Genomic DNA, 14,443 nt, shown 5'->3' with positions numbered 1-14,443 from the left:
ACGAAGGGCCTCTACATCATCTCCAAGGCCCTTCCGATGAGTTGTGAGTAGTTTACCACAGACCTTCGGGTCCATAGTTATTAGCTAGATGGCTTCTTCTCTCTCTTTGAATCTCAATACAAAGTTCTCCTTGATCTTCTTGGAGATCTATTCAATGTAACTCTTTTTGCAGTGTGTTTGTCCAGATCCAATGAATTGTGGGTTTATGATCAAGTTTATCTATGAGAAATATTTGAATCTCCTCTGAATTCTTTTATGTGTGATTAAGTTATCTTTGCAAGTCTCTTCGAATTATCAATTTGGTTTGGCCTACTAGATTGATCTTTATTGCAATGGGAGAAGTGCTTAGCTTTGGGTTCAATCTTACGGTGTCCTTTCCCAGTGACAGCAGGGGCAGAAAGGCACATATTGTATTGTTGCCATGGAGGATAAAAAGATGGGGTTTATATCATATTCCATGAGTTTATCCCTCTACATCATGTCATCTTTCTTAATTCGTTACTCTGTTCTTTATGAACTTAATACTCTAGATGCATGTTGGATAGCGGTCGATGTGTGGAGTAATAGTAGTAGATGCAGGTAGGAGTCGGTCTACTTGTCACGGACGTGATGCCTATATACATGATCATGCCTAGATAATTCATAATTATTCGCTTTTCTATCAATTGCTCGACAGTAATTTGTTCACCCACCGTAATACTTATGCTATCTTGAGAGAAGCCACTAGTGAAACCTATGGCCCCCGGGTCTATCTCTTATCATATAAGCTTTCAATCTACTTTTATTTGCATCTTTTAATTTTCCAATCTATATCATAAAAATACCAAAAATATTTATATTATCATATTATCTCTATCAGATCTCACTTTTGCAAGTGCCCGTGAAGTGATTGACAACCCCTTTATTGTGTTGGTTGTGAGTTCTTGTTTGTTTGTGTAGGTGCGTGGGACTTCTGAGGAGCCTCCTACTTGATTGATACCTTGGTTCTCATAAACTGAGGGAAATACTTATGCTACTATTGCTGCATCACCCTTTCCTCTTCAAGGAAAACCAACGCAAGCTTAAGACGTAGCAATATCCCCCCTAAGAGGGATGAACTAACCTTGGGTTTTGTCGATGATGACTTCATGTAGGTGTTGAAGATGTGGATGCTTAATGTTGATGTAGATCATTCGGAGCTATCCATTGGAGTGAGTTGCACTTTCAATACCTACACGGGTTAGTCCCACAAGGAACAAACAAGAATATCCATAGACATAGAGTGAAGTATACACAAGATGATGTCCATGAAAGCATTAGGTTACCTTCTCCCTTGTCTTACCAACAAGAGGGTTTGTGACTCCTTGAACTAGTGCAAGATGTGGAAGTTGATTGCACTTGTTCTTGCCGAAATGATGTGAGTGAAGTGTGTTGGCGGAGTCACCCTCAAGAACTCTCTAGTTCTTCTTCTTCGGGATCCACATCATCTTGATGGGAATCCTTGGGGTTGTAGTAGTACTTGATGAAGTAGAACTTTATGTAGTCTTGGGAACCCACTTGACCAAGGCCTTGGGAGCTTCATCAAATGCATCAATCTCCTCTTGAAGCTTATCCTTGCCTTTTGGCTTGTGGTCTTGTGGTGGAAGATCATCTTGAGATTATGTCCCTTGGAAAGAATTAGGACCATACTTCTCTTGTTAAGGAACATACTTCGTCTTGGGGTATTGATCTTCTTCCCACTCAACTCCATTGGCATTGAACTTTTGTTCAAAACCAACACCTTGATTCTTCCGGTGCCTTCCTTGCTTGCGTACAATTTCCTCAAATTGCTTACTTCCGGCAAGGCTCTTATAAACACCTTTCTCTATAATTCCCTTCAATAAGCTATTTTCTTGCTCAAGTGTAACTTGGCTAAGAGAATCATTAGTGGAATGAAGAGAACTACTAGAAGCAACAACATTGGATTTAGCATGATTATTGTTACTACTAGAAGAAGAATCTTTCTTACTTTTGTTGCTAGATTTAACTTGTGGCATGTAAGTAGACAAGAGTAAATGCTTGGCAATGTAAGAAGAACTTTTCTTGCGAAGATCATCATTGATTGCCTTTAATAAATCATGCTCTTGCTCTAGGTTGAGCTTTTGAAAGCGTAACTTCTCATGAGTCTTTAAAAGTTCTCGATGATCTTCCAAGGTAGTTTCATGAGCTAACTTAAGAGTGTTTAGTTCTTTAGTTAGACACTCAATCTTCTCCTTATCATTGTCATTCGTTTTATCTTGATTAGCATGATTAATTGACGTTTCATCATAGTATTCATCACTAGAGTTGTCAACAAGTAAATCATCATCACCTAACAAATCATCTTCATCACTATTGAAATCAACACACTTGGGATGTGATACCTTTGGGCCTTTAGCCATGAAGCATCTTCCAATTCCTTCATTTGGTGAGTCAAATATGTCATAGGAGTTGGTTGACAGAAGTGCTAGACCGGCAACACCTTCCTCTTGAGTATATTCGGAGTTAGAGTGATAACTTCTCTCGGAGTGATGGTCGGAGTAGGAGCCGGATACCCATTCACCAACATGAGCTTGATGTCTTCGCTTTGTGTAGCTCTTTGATGATTTGTCCTTCCTTTGTGAATCCTTGCTTCTCCAGGAGGTTCTTCGTTCATAACGATCATCTCTACTCCTTCTCTCTCTTGGTGGTGATTCTTCTCTTCTACTTCTTCTTTTAGGTGAATCTTCTCTCCTTTTGTAGGGAGCCGTACACTCATTGGAGTAGTGTCCGGGTCTTCCACAATTGTAGCAATTATGTTCACGACTCGAAGATCTTTTGTCATTGTAAGACCTTGACTTGGAACTTCTTTCCTTGCTTCTACTCTTATAGACTTGTTGAAGTTCTTCACCATTAGGCTCAATTCTTCATTGAAGGTTTGTTTCTCACTTTATGATGTAGGAGCATCACATGAGGCTTTGTAAGCACCACTTGACTTGTTGTGAAGTTCCTCTTTATCCTTGAGTGACATCTCATGAGCAACATTTCTTCGAATGACTTCCATTGGCTTGAGATCTTTGTAATTGGGCATCATTTGGATCAATGTGCACACGGTATCATATTTTCCATCCAAGGATCTTAGGATCTTCTTGATGATGAATCTATCGGTCATCTCTTCACTTCCTAAGCAGGAAATCTCATTTGTGATGAGAGCAAGCCTAGAGTACATTTCAGCGACACCTTCACCATCCTTCATTTTGAACTTGTCAAGTTGACTTTGAAGCACATCCAATTTGGATTCCTTGACGGAGTCGGTACCTTCGGGCATATCAATCAAAGTATCCGAAATTTCCTTTGCATTCTCAAGGTGGCTGATTTTGTTGAATTCTTCGGGGCACAATATGTTGAAGATGATATCACAAGCTTGATCATTGTATTGCAGCATCTTCAACTCTTCCGCGGTAGCTTCATGGTTCGGTTCTTTCCCATCAAAGAATTCACCTTGCAAGCCAATACACATAATAGCCCAAATGGCGGGGTTATGTCCAACAATATGCATTTTCATCTTATGATAACCCGCAAGTATAGGGGATCAATTGTAGCCTCTTTTGATAAATAGGAGTGTCGAACCCAACGAGGAGCTAAAGGTAGAACAAATATTCCCTCAAATTCTATCGACCACCGATACAACTCTACGCACGCTTAACGTTTGCTTTACCTAAAACAAGTATGAAACTAGAAGTACTTTGTAGGTGTGATAGGATAGGTTTGCAAAAATATAAAGAGCACGTAAATAAAAACTAGGGGCTGTTTAGATAAAGACGCAATAAACTTAGCATAGCGAGTGTGGAAAAGTGGTGGTAGGAGTTGTGAAATTGTCCCTAAGCAATTGACTACTTTACTAGACCGATAGCAGGTTTTATGTGGGAGAGGACACTACTAGCATGTAATCCCTGACTTGGAATTCTATGCACTTATGATTGGAACTATTAGCAAGCATCTGCAACTACTAACGTTCATTAAGGTAAAACCCAACCATAGCATTAAGATATATTGGTCCCCCTTCAATCCCGTATGCATCAATTTCTATGCTAGGTTGAAGCTTCTGTCACTCCTACCCTCCATTACATAGTCCTATCAACATACAACTAACCCTATGGTGTGATCCATGTGTGCGCTCATGTGATGGGCGCCAAAGGACAGCAACATAACCACAAGCAAATTAAACCAATCACAGCAATTCACCAATTACCGATAGGACAAGAAAATCTACTCAGACATCATAGGATGGCAACACATCATTGGATAATAATATGAAGCATAAAGCACCATGTTCAAGTAGAGGGTACATCGGGTTGCGGAAGAGTGGACCACTGTAGATAGATGGGGGAAGGTGATGAAGATGTTGGTGAAGATGACGGAGGTGTTGGTGTAGATCGCGGTGATGATGATGGCCCCGGTGGCACTCCGGCACCACCGAAAGCGAGGGGGAGAGAGCCCCCCTCCTTCTTCTTCTTCCTTGACCTTCTCCCTATGTGGGAGAAGGGTTTCCCATCTGGTCCATGGTCTCCATGGCGTGGGAGGGGCGAGAGCCCCTCCGAGATATGATCTGTCTCTCTGTCTCTCTCTATTTCTGCGTTCCAGTATTCTGCCCTTTCACCATTTCTTATATTCCCGGAGATTCGTAACTCCGATTGGGCTGAAATTTTAACACGATTTCTATCCGAATATTAGCTTTCTTGCAGCGAAAGAAGGGCAACAACTGCCTTACGAGGTGTCCACGAGGGTCAGGGGCGTGCCCACCCCCCTGGGGCATGCCCCCTGCCTCGTGGGCCCCTCGAGCATCGTCTCACGTTGATTCCACTTCCCAAAAATTATAAATATTCCAAAAAAATCTGTCAGTTTTTATCCCATTTGGACTTTGTTTGATATGGGTTTTCTGCAAAACAAAAAAAAACATGCAACAAACAAGAACTGGCACTGGGCACTGGATCAATATGTTAGTCCCAAAAATAGTATAAAAACTTGCCAAAAGTATATGAAAGTTGTAGAATATTGGCATGGAACAATCAAAAACTATAGATGCGATGGAGACGTATCAGCATCCCCAAGCATAATTCCTGCTCGTCCTCGAGTAGGTAAATGATAAAAAATGATTTTTGATGTGGAATGCTACCTAGCATAATCTTGATCATGTAATCTAATCATGGCATGAATATTAAGATACGAGTGATTCAACGCAGTAGTCTATCATTTGACATGAAGACAAAAATACTTCAAGCATACTAATAATGCAATCATGTCTTTTCAAAATAACATGGCCAAAGAAAGTTATCCCTACAAATTCATATGGTCTGGCTATGCTCCATTTTCACCACACAAAGTATTTAAATCATGCGAAAGAGAGGCGAACGAAAAAGAGAGGGCGAATAAAACGGCAAGGGTGAAGTGGGGGAGAGGAAAACGAGAGGCAAATGGCAAATAATGTAATGCGAGGGACAAGAGTTTGTGATGGGTACTTGGTATGTCTTGACTTGTGCGAAGACCTCCCCGGCAACGGTGCCAGAAATCCTTCTTGCTACCTCGTGAGCACTGCGTTAGTTTTCCCTTGAAGAGGAAAGGGTGATGCAGCAAAGTAGCGTAAGTTTATTCCCTCAGTTTTGAGAACCAAGGTACCAATCTAGTAGGAGGCTACGCACAAGTCCCTCGTACCTACACAAACAAACAAGAACCTCGCAACCAACATGATAAAGGGGTTGTTAATCCCTTCACGGCCACTTGCGAAAGTGAGATCTGATAGAGATAGTAAGATAAGATAAATATTTTTGGTATTTTTATGATATAGATTGAAAAGTAAAGATTGCAAAATAAAGTAGATCGGAAACTTATATGATGGAAAATAGACCCGGGGGCCATAGGTTTCACTAGTGGCTTCGCTCAAGATAGCATAAGTATTATGGTGGGTGAACAAATTACTGTCGAGCAATTGATAGAAAAGTGCATAGTTATGAGAATATCTAGGCATGATCATGTATATAGGCATCACATTTGCGACAAGTAGATCGAAACGATTCTGCATCTACTACTATTACTCCACACATCGATCGCTATCCAGCATGCATCTAGAGTATTAAGTTCATAAGAACATAGTAACGCATTAGGCAAGATGACATGATGTAGAGGAATAAACTCAAGCAATATGATATAAACCCCATCTTTTTATCCTCAATGGCAACAATACAATACGTGCCTTGCTGCCCTGCTGTCACTGGGAAAGGACACCGCAAGATTGAACCCAAAGCTAAGCACTTCTCCCATGGCAAGAAAGATCAATCTAGTAGGCCAAACCAAACTGATAATTCAAAGAGACTTGCAAAGATAACCAATCATACATAAAAGAATTCAGAGGAGATTCAAATATTTCTCATAGATAAACTTGATCGTAAACCCACAATTCATTGGATCTCGACAAACACAACGCAAAAAGAGTTACATCGAATAGATCTCCAAGAAGATCAAGGAGAACTGTGTATTGAGATTCAAAGAGAGAGAAGAAGCCATCTAGCTAATAACTATGGACCCGAAGGTCTGTGGTAAACTACTCACATCTCATCGAAGAGGCCTTGGCGATGATGTAGAAGCCCTCCGTGATCGATTCCCCCTCCGGCGGAGCGCCGGAAAAGGCTCCAAGTTGGGATCTCACGGGTATAGAAGGTTGCGGCGGTGGAAATAGGGTTTCATGGTGCTCCTGAATGTTTTCAGGGTATGCAAGTATATATAGGCAAAGGAAGTTGGTCAGGGGAGCCACGAGGGGTCCACGAGGGTGGGGGGCGCGCCCTGGACCCTCATGGCCGCCTCGTTTACTTCTTGACGTCCACTCCATGTCTCCTGGATTGTGTTTGTTCCAAAAAGATCTCTCCCGAAGGTTTCATTCCGTTTGGACTCCGTTTGATATTCCTTTTCTGCGAAACACTAAAATAGGCAAAAAACAACAATTTGGGCTAAGCCTCCCGTTAATAGGTTAGTCCCAAAAATGATATAAAAGTGTATAGTAAGGCCTATAAACATCCAAAATGGGTAATATAATAGCATGGAACAATCAAAAATTATAGATACGTTGGAGACTTGTCAAGCATCCCCAAGCTTAATTCCTGCTCGTCCTTGAGTAGGTAAATGATAAAAACAGAATATTTGATGTGGAATACTACCTAGCATATTTCTCAACGTAATTTTCTTTATTGTGGCATGAATGTTCAGATCCAAATGATTCAAGATAAAAGTTCATATTGACATGAAAACAATAATACTTCAAGCATACTAACAAAGCAATTATGTCTTCTCAAAATAACATGGCTAAAGAAAGCTATCCCTAAAATATCATATAGTCTGGCTATGCTCTATCTTCATCACACAAAATATTTAAATCACGCACAACCCCGATGACAAGCCAAGCAATTGTTACATACTTTTGATGTTCTCAAACTTTTTCAACTTTCACGCAATACATGAGCGTGAGCCATGGACATAGCACTATATGTGGAATAGAATGGTGGTTGTGGGGAAGACAAAAAAGGAGAAGATAGTCTCACATTAACTAGGTGTATCAACGGGCTATGGAGATGCCCATTAATAGATACCAATGTGAGTGAGTAGGGATTGCCATGCAACGGATGCACTAGAGCTATAAGTGTATGAAAGCTCAACAAAAGAAACTAAGTGGGTGTGCATCCAACCCGCTTGCTCACGAAGACCTAGGGCATTTTGAGGAAGCCCATCATTGGAATATACAAGACAAGTTCTATAATGAAAAATTCCCACTAGTATATGAAAGTGACAACATAGGAGACTCTCTATCATGAAGATCATGGTGCTACTTTGAAGCACAAGTGTGGAAGGATAGTAACATTGTCCCTTCTCTCTTTTTCTCTCATTTTTTTTATTTTGGTGGGCTTCTTTGGCATCTTTTTTTATTTGGGCTTCTTTGGCCTCTTTTATTTTTTATAAAGTCTGGAGTCTCATCCCGACTTGTGGGGGAATCATAGTCTCCATCATCCTTTCCTCAGTTGGGACAATGCTCTAATAATGAAGATCATCACACTTTTGTTTACTTACAACTCAAGAATTACAACTCAATACCTAGAACAAAATATGACTCTATGTGGATGCCTCCGGCGGTGTACCGGGATATGCAATGAATCAAGAGCGACATGTATGAAAGAAATATCAAGGTGGCTTTGCCACAAATACGATGTCAACTACATGATAATGCAAAAGCAATATGACAATGATGATGCGTGTCATAATAAATGGAACGGTGAAAAATTTCATGGCAGTATATCTTGGAATGGCTATGGAAAGGCCATAATAGGTAGGTATGGTGGCTGTTTTGAGGAAGATATATGGTGGGTGTATGGTACCGGCAAAAGTTGCACGACACAAAAGAGGCTAGCAATGGTGGAAGGGTGAGAGTGCGTATAATCCATGGACTCAACATTAGTCATAAAGAACTCATATACTTACTGCAAAAATCTATTAGTCATCAAAACGAAGTACTACGCGCATGCTCCTAGGGGGATAGATTGGTAGGAAAAGACCATCGCTCGTCCCCGACCGCCACTCATAAGGAAGACAATCAAAAAATAAATCATGCTCCAACTTCATCACATAACGGTTCACCATACGTGCATGCTACGGGAATCACAAACTTCAACACAAGTATCTCTCAAATTCACAACTACTCAACTAGCATGACTCTAATATCACCATCTTCATATCTCAAAACAATTATAAGGAATTGTCGTGAAAACGTCATGGCAGACGTCCTAGTGTGAGGACTTAGTCGTGAGGCCAACACATCTATGTGGTAGCTTGAGAGGAGTTGGTCGGAACGAGAGACGCAGACGGATTAACACACAAGACAAGGATTTAGACAGCTTCGGGCCCCGGGAAACATCATCCGGTAATAGCCCTACATGCTGTTTGTGGCTAGATCTCATTATGCTCATCAAGGAGACGCCACATAAGCCGGCTCCCCTTTAGTTGTATCTAGCCTTAGAGATTCTTTTTCTTGTCCCTCCTTTCGGGTGCCCTGCCCCTCCTTATATAAGTTGAAGTGGCGGGTTACATGACTAGTCCTAGTAGGATTAGGATTACTCTATTAAAAGTGGAGTCCTAGTCATGCTTCCTTTGTAGGAGAATATTACGTATGCCTTTTCTCTTAAGGCGGCCAACCATAGCATGAGTCAGCCTTCTGGGCTTGAGTCTTTGTCGATCGTCTAACCCGCCCGCCGGGTCACTAATAGATCACCGAGGATCGAGTGGGTCTCCAGTGAGTCGTCAAATGTTTGTCGGGTCTCTGGTGAGCCGCCAAGTCCGGCCGGGTCATACCGCGGGGTATATCCCCGACATTAGCCCCCAGTTTAGCTTGGATTTATCCATGGTAAACTTATCCTGCAAAACAAGACCAACTTTGGTAGATAATACGCCGGGTCGAAGGTTCTTCTGAGCCAGCATTTGATCATCGTTATGTCCTTGTCATTTCCTTGTTGATATATACATGTCCATGATCTCATAGCAAATCTTCCTTAGCAGATATGTTTCAACTTTATCAATGCAAAAAATCCAGATACTTCTTCTGAAAAATCTAGGTCAATAGACCAGCTTCATAATCAATTTGCTGACATTAGTTTCTCGTAGAGAAATATTATAAGAAATAATCCATTTTGAGTCAGTTTCCAAAGCTCCGGTTTAATAAACATATTGGACTCAAGATTCATCTGATGATCCACCGGTTTAAGGATGTAAAGGCCGGCGAGTTATAATTGCCAAAATTGCCAGCTTGTAAATATTGATAGCACCGGGTCATAACTGTTGCCGACGCCGGGTCATAATTGTTGGTGACACCGGGTCATGGTTGTTGCAGACACCAGGTCAATCTGGTCTGCTCAAAACTAAGAATTTGAAGATTTTTCTCCCTTATATGTATATCACCTGTAGCCCCCAAGTGTCGGGTTGTCATGCTTGCAGCAACCTGGGACTTGTAATTGCCTTATGCTCATAAAAACTTCAACCAGTGTAGCCCCCAAGGGCCGGGTCATTATGCAATAATGAGCAGGGACTTTTGTATATAATTCATTGATAATAACATTAGATGATGTAATCTCCACTATGGAACTTGAACCCACGTCCACAAGGTTAAGAGCTTTGTAATCTACCAACTGAGTAGTGGACCTTTTCAATAAAATGGATTAAGGCTTGTGTACCTTGAGGTTTTGACAGGAGCAATTGGTAGTCCCCAAGGGTCAGCTCATTATAATGTGATGAGTCGGATCTTCAATAAAGTGAGCCAAAAAATGACTTTGCATTAGCCCCCAAGTGCCATGGTGCATGCTGGCAGTGACATGGGACTTGCATATTTGATATAATCTTAGTTTGAATATGTAGCCCCCAAGTGTCGGGTTGTAAGCCTGCAGCGACTTGGGACTATTCCTTCCATTGTAGAATAAATCATATCCATTGATAAGATAATAGCCATTGCGCCAAAGCGACTTTGAATACCTCATCTGTTGACAAGTAAATCTGGAGTTTTAAATACCCTGCGGCTCTTGGCCGATGGCAATTTAATACGCCTCCATTGTAAGTCGGAATTTTTATAACCCGGTGGCTTATAGCCTTTGAGAAAATTCAGAATGGATAAACATTTGAAGCATCATTTTTAATGATGAGCTTGGACTTAAGCATTTATATAAGTCATAGTTCTGCAAATCCTGTACAGAGTTTAAACAACATATGCCCTGGTGAGTTAACGTCAAAAGCGAGGGCCGGCTGAAACATAATCATGTATAAACAATATCATACCTGTGATATTGAATCGTACTGCCGGCTTATGATACTTGTGAAGTAAGGGTGATAACCCAATCTTTAGAAGCCAAAACTTCCAAATGTTTATGATTGTCATATGCTAGTGACTTATCATCCAAAGTCAAGTCGGGTTAATTGAAACCACATATATATGCTTCAGATATGAGCAAAGAGTCTCAAGACTAACCCAAAAGACTATTTTCAAAAAACTTAAGTCAAACAGAGAGAAAAAGCAAGGCTTCTAATTCGAATATGATCAGTAAGCCGGACCAAAGGGGGTTAAGCTAGGATTCTAATACGATCATGAAGCCCCCTAATGGTTTTGGCGTTGCGCTGATCAAGAGGGTACCGACAGCTATGCTCTCTTTGGTTTGAATACGACCTATGTTTGAACAGGAAGCCCCCAAATGACCTTGAGAGTTTTTTAACGACTCTGATTCGAATATGATCAAAGTTGGACCCAAAAGGGGTTAAGCTATGATTCAAATACGATCAAGAAGCCCCCTAGTGGGTTTGGCATTGTGCCGATCAAGAGGGTACCGACAGCTATGTTCTCTTTGGTTCGAATACGACCTATGTTTCAACAGGAAGCCCCCAAGTGACCATAGTAAGATAAGCCCATGAGGCAGGATACCCATGTTTGAACCACACATCATGGCAGCAGGTCCTCTTTAGCAACCTTTTATTTTTCTGAGAACTTGAACTTCGAGAGATGAATTCTTTTTTGAACCAGAATTTTAAACCGGATATGTGAGAGCTTCAAAGCTTTGTGAGAGACAACTTTCTCTTGAATCGGATTATAAACGGATATCTCTTTTGATAACCCGGAACTCTTCCATTGAGCCAGAAATTTTTGTTTGCCAGGCACCTTTTTAAGGCAGAAAGTTTCGGATGGCCTTTAAATCAATGCAACAGTAGCCTCCGGGATCGGGTTATTTTCCCCCAAGGACCCGTGGTTCTTGATTTTTGTTGAAACTGGCAATATTTGTTGAGTCATGTCATCATAGCCCCCAAGTCTTAAGACGACTCAATGAATTGGCTTGAGATTTTTCATATTTTAACCATAGCGTAAGGTGTATATCATCGGTGTTAATAGCACAATGCGAACCCAGAGAAGGTTGAGGTGACTGCGGCGGGTTATAAATGATCTGGTATGAGCCGTGTCAGCAACTCGGCCAATGGTTCCTTCCAACTAGCTGTTTGAGGTTAACCAAGCTGTAGTGGTGGCGACTTGTGCGCCTCCCCATTGAGCCATCCAGTGCAGACGCCGGCTTATAATACATGATAATTTGCTCCAGAGTTATTGGAAGAAAACAGGGCTACCCAAGCAGTGACTGGCTTTATACTCAATAAACAACTTACGCAGACAGATGCGACCCAGTGTATTGATGAGGACCAGCCCGCGAGAGACGGACGGTAAAGTAGACCGCAACATCAGAGGCGATATAGAAAAATGAGTCGGCCATGGTGTTGTAAGCCGGTGCAGACAGGCGAGTCAATCGCAGGCACGGTAAGCCGGGCGGACGGGCGAGCCAATCGCAGGCGCGGTAAGCCGGGCGGACGGGCGAGTCAATCATAGGCGCGGTAAGCCGGGCGGACGGGTAAGTCAGCCACGTTGTGTTGATGTAGTGAACAATTATCCTGCATCAACAATATTGCAGACCGAGGCAAAAATAAACTATTTTTTTGACAAAAAACAATATATGCTAAATAAACAAACTTAGATGGATGTCACCTGATGTCTTCGAATGACTGATGATCTGTACAAAGAATTCTTGCACAGAGTTGTGGTAGTGCTCGACAATACTTTTTAGACTGCCAACACAAATCGCCGGGACTCGTGCTCCGGTTGAGTTGGCAGCGTGATCTTCAAAATAATTATGCATGCATGCACCTAATTTTCACGTGAATGCTCACAACGCTCCTAGGATGTAGCTTCTGCACTTGTACATGCAACTTGTCTCTATTTGCTTCTCCGTTCACAATCTCCATGTCAACGAGGATAACAGCAGTAGGAGTGGCTAACTGGGCAGAGGCGGCGGCCCTGGCGGCTCAACACAACAGTGAAACGGACGCATCACCATGGCGGTGGCTCAAAAGCTACAATAGTAGCGCGTCTGAGATGGTGAAGGCAGCGACTCTCGGAGTGGCAGCGGTAAGTCACAGAAGCTCTCCGGTGAGGCACAACACCGGATGGTGCCTGAACCATATTTTTCTTTATTATGGTATCCGGTGACTTGTGGTGCATACTGCGAGTGGGAGAGGTGGCCGACGACTCAAAACGTGTTGGAGGAGGTGAAGCAGAGCAGGGCTAGGGCGGCTCGATGTTAGGACCAGCACGATGACTGCTCACCGGCGGCGGCGACTCACTGGGAATCGATCCCTGGACCTCTTAGTGTTGGCGCGATGGGTTGACCAGTCGGGCTGGTTGTGTGTTTGCAGGTCGAGATGACGACTAAGACACAGGTGGCTCACAAATGGAGGCGTAACCGGCTTTCGGCAGCAGAGGCGAGGCCGGCGGCTCAGAGCAACAAAACCTCCCTGACGAGGAGAAGCAAGGTGGCCGGCGACTCAAAGCGCCCGGCGCCCGACGGCCCTACGACGGCGGCAAATGGTAACTCAAAGGTGAGACTGACAAGGCGAGGCCATAATGGTGGTAGTGGATGGCGGCGTCTTGGCCTCACGGCAAGGGCGACTTGCAGGTGCGGCTCAATGGCGGCCGGCTCAGCGTGAAGCCACAGAGCAGAGGCAGGCGGCAGTTCAAGGTGCAACAGTGAAGGCGCGGCCTGCGAGGGAGGCTGGCTTGACCCGGCGCGATAGTAGAGTCACGCGGAAGAGTAGTAGAACCGGCACGCGGTGTGTGTTACCGCGGTTCATAGGCAAGGTCCGGAGCTGGCCAAGTGACTGTGTTGGCGTTGATTTTGTCAATCCGATCAGGTGTTGGAGTCCTTGCCCAACATGTATGTTCACGTAAGGCAAACAATGCTATTTTCCTTTTTTGTACAGATTGCCTCCTCAAAGTTTGAGCTTTAACATGGGAAGTATTCGAGTACTAGATGGATCACTTTATGCAGATAGTAGCAACGGAGTAGTATTCCCTTCATCATGTACTTCTGATTTGACTTGGTCCTGACACCAGAAAAAATAGCAGCAGAGGTGGGCCACGGCAGAAGCAAGCCGGCGGAGGCCGACCGTAGCAGCGATGCCAGCCGGCGGAGGCGGAATCGGAGTCCAATGCATACCTGGGTTCTCTGATTTGTTGTTGGTTTGACTTTTATTCTTGTGTTGATGGATCAATGGATGGATCCCTTTATACGAATAACCGCCGCTGAGTCTTACTATAGTAGTATTGCCTCCATGAAAATAGCAGTATAATCAAAGTAGTAGATCACTTTACAAAACCACCTCGGGGTCTTGACCCTTGCCTGCACACGCACTTGCTGATTGACCGGATTCGACGGATCACTTTTTGTCGGCGGCACACAGCAGAACTCCAAACCCTGATTTGTTTTGCACTCAAAATTCATACGGCCCGCTCCAAAGTTGACCATCAAATTTAATTAACCCGGCCACGGCTTTGCCCCATACTGTTGCTCCATGCTAGTTC

This window comes from Triticum dicoccoides, chromosome 4B (genome assembly GCF_002162155.2).
Source record: "Triticum dicoccoides isolate Atlit2015 ecotype Zavitan chromosome 4B, WEW_v2.0, whole genome shotgun sequence".
Taxonomy (NCBI): domain Eukaryota; kingdom Viridiplantae; phylum Streptophyta; class Magnoliopsida; order Poales; family Poaceae; genus Triticum; species Triticum dicoccoides.
This window is presented reverse-complemented; position numbering follows the sequence as displayed.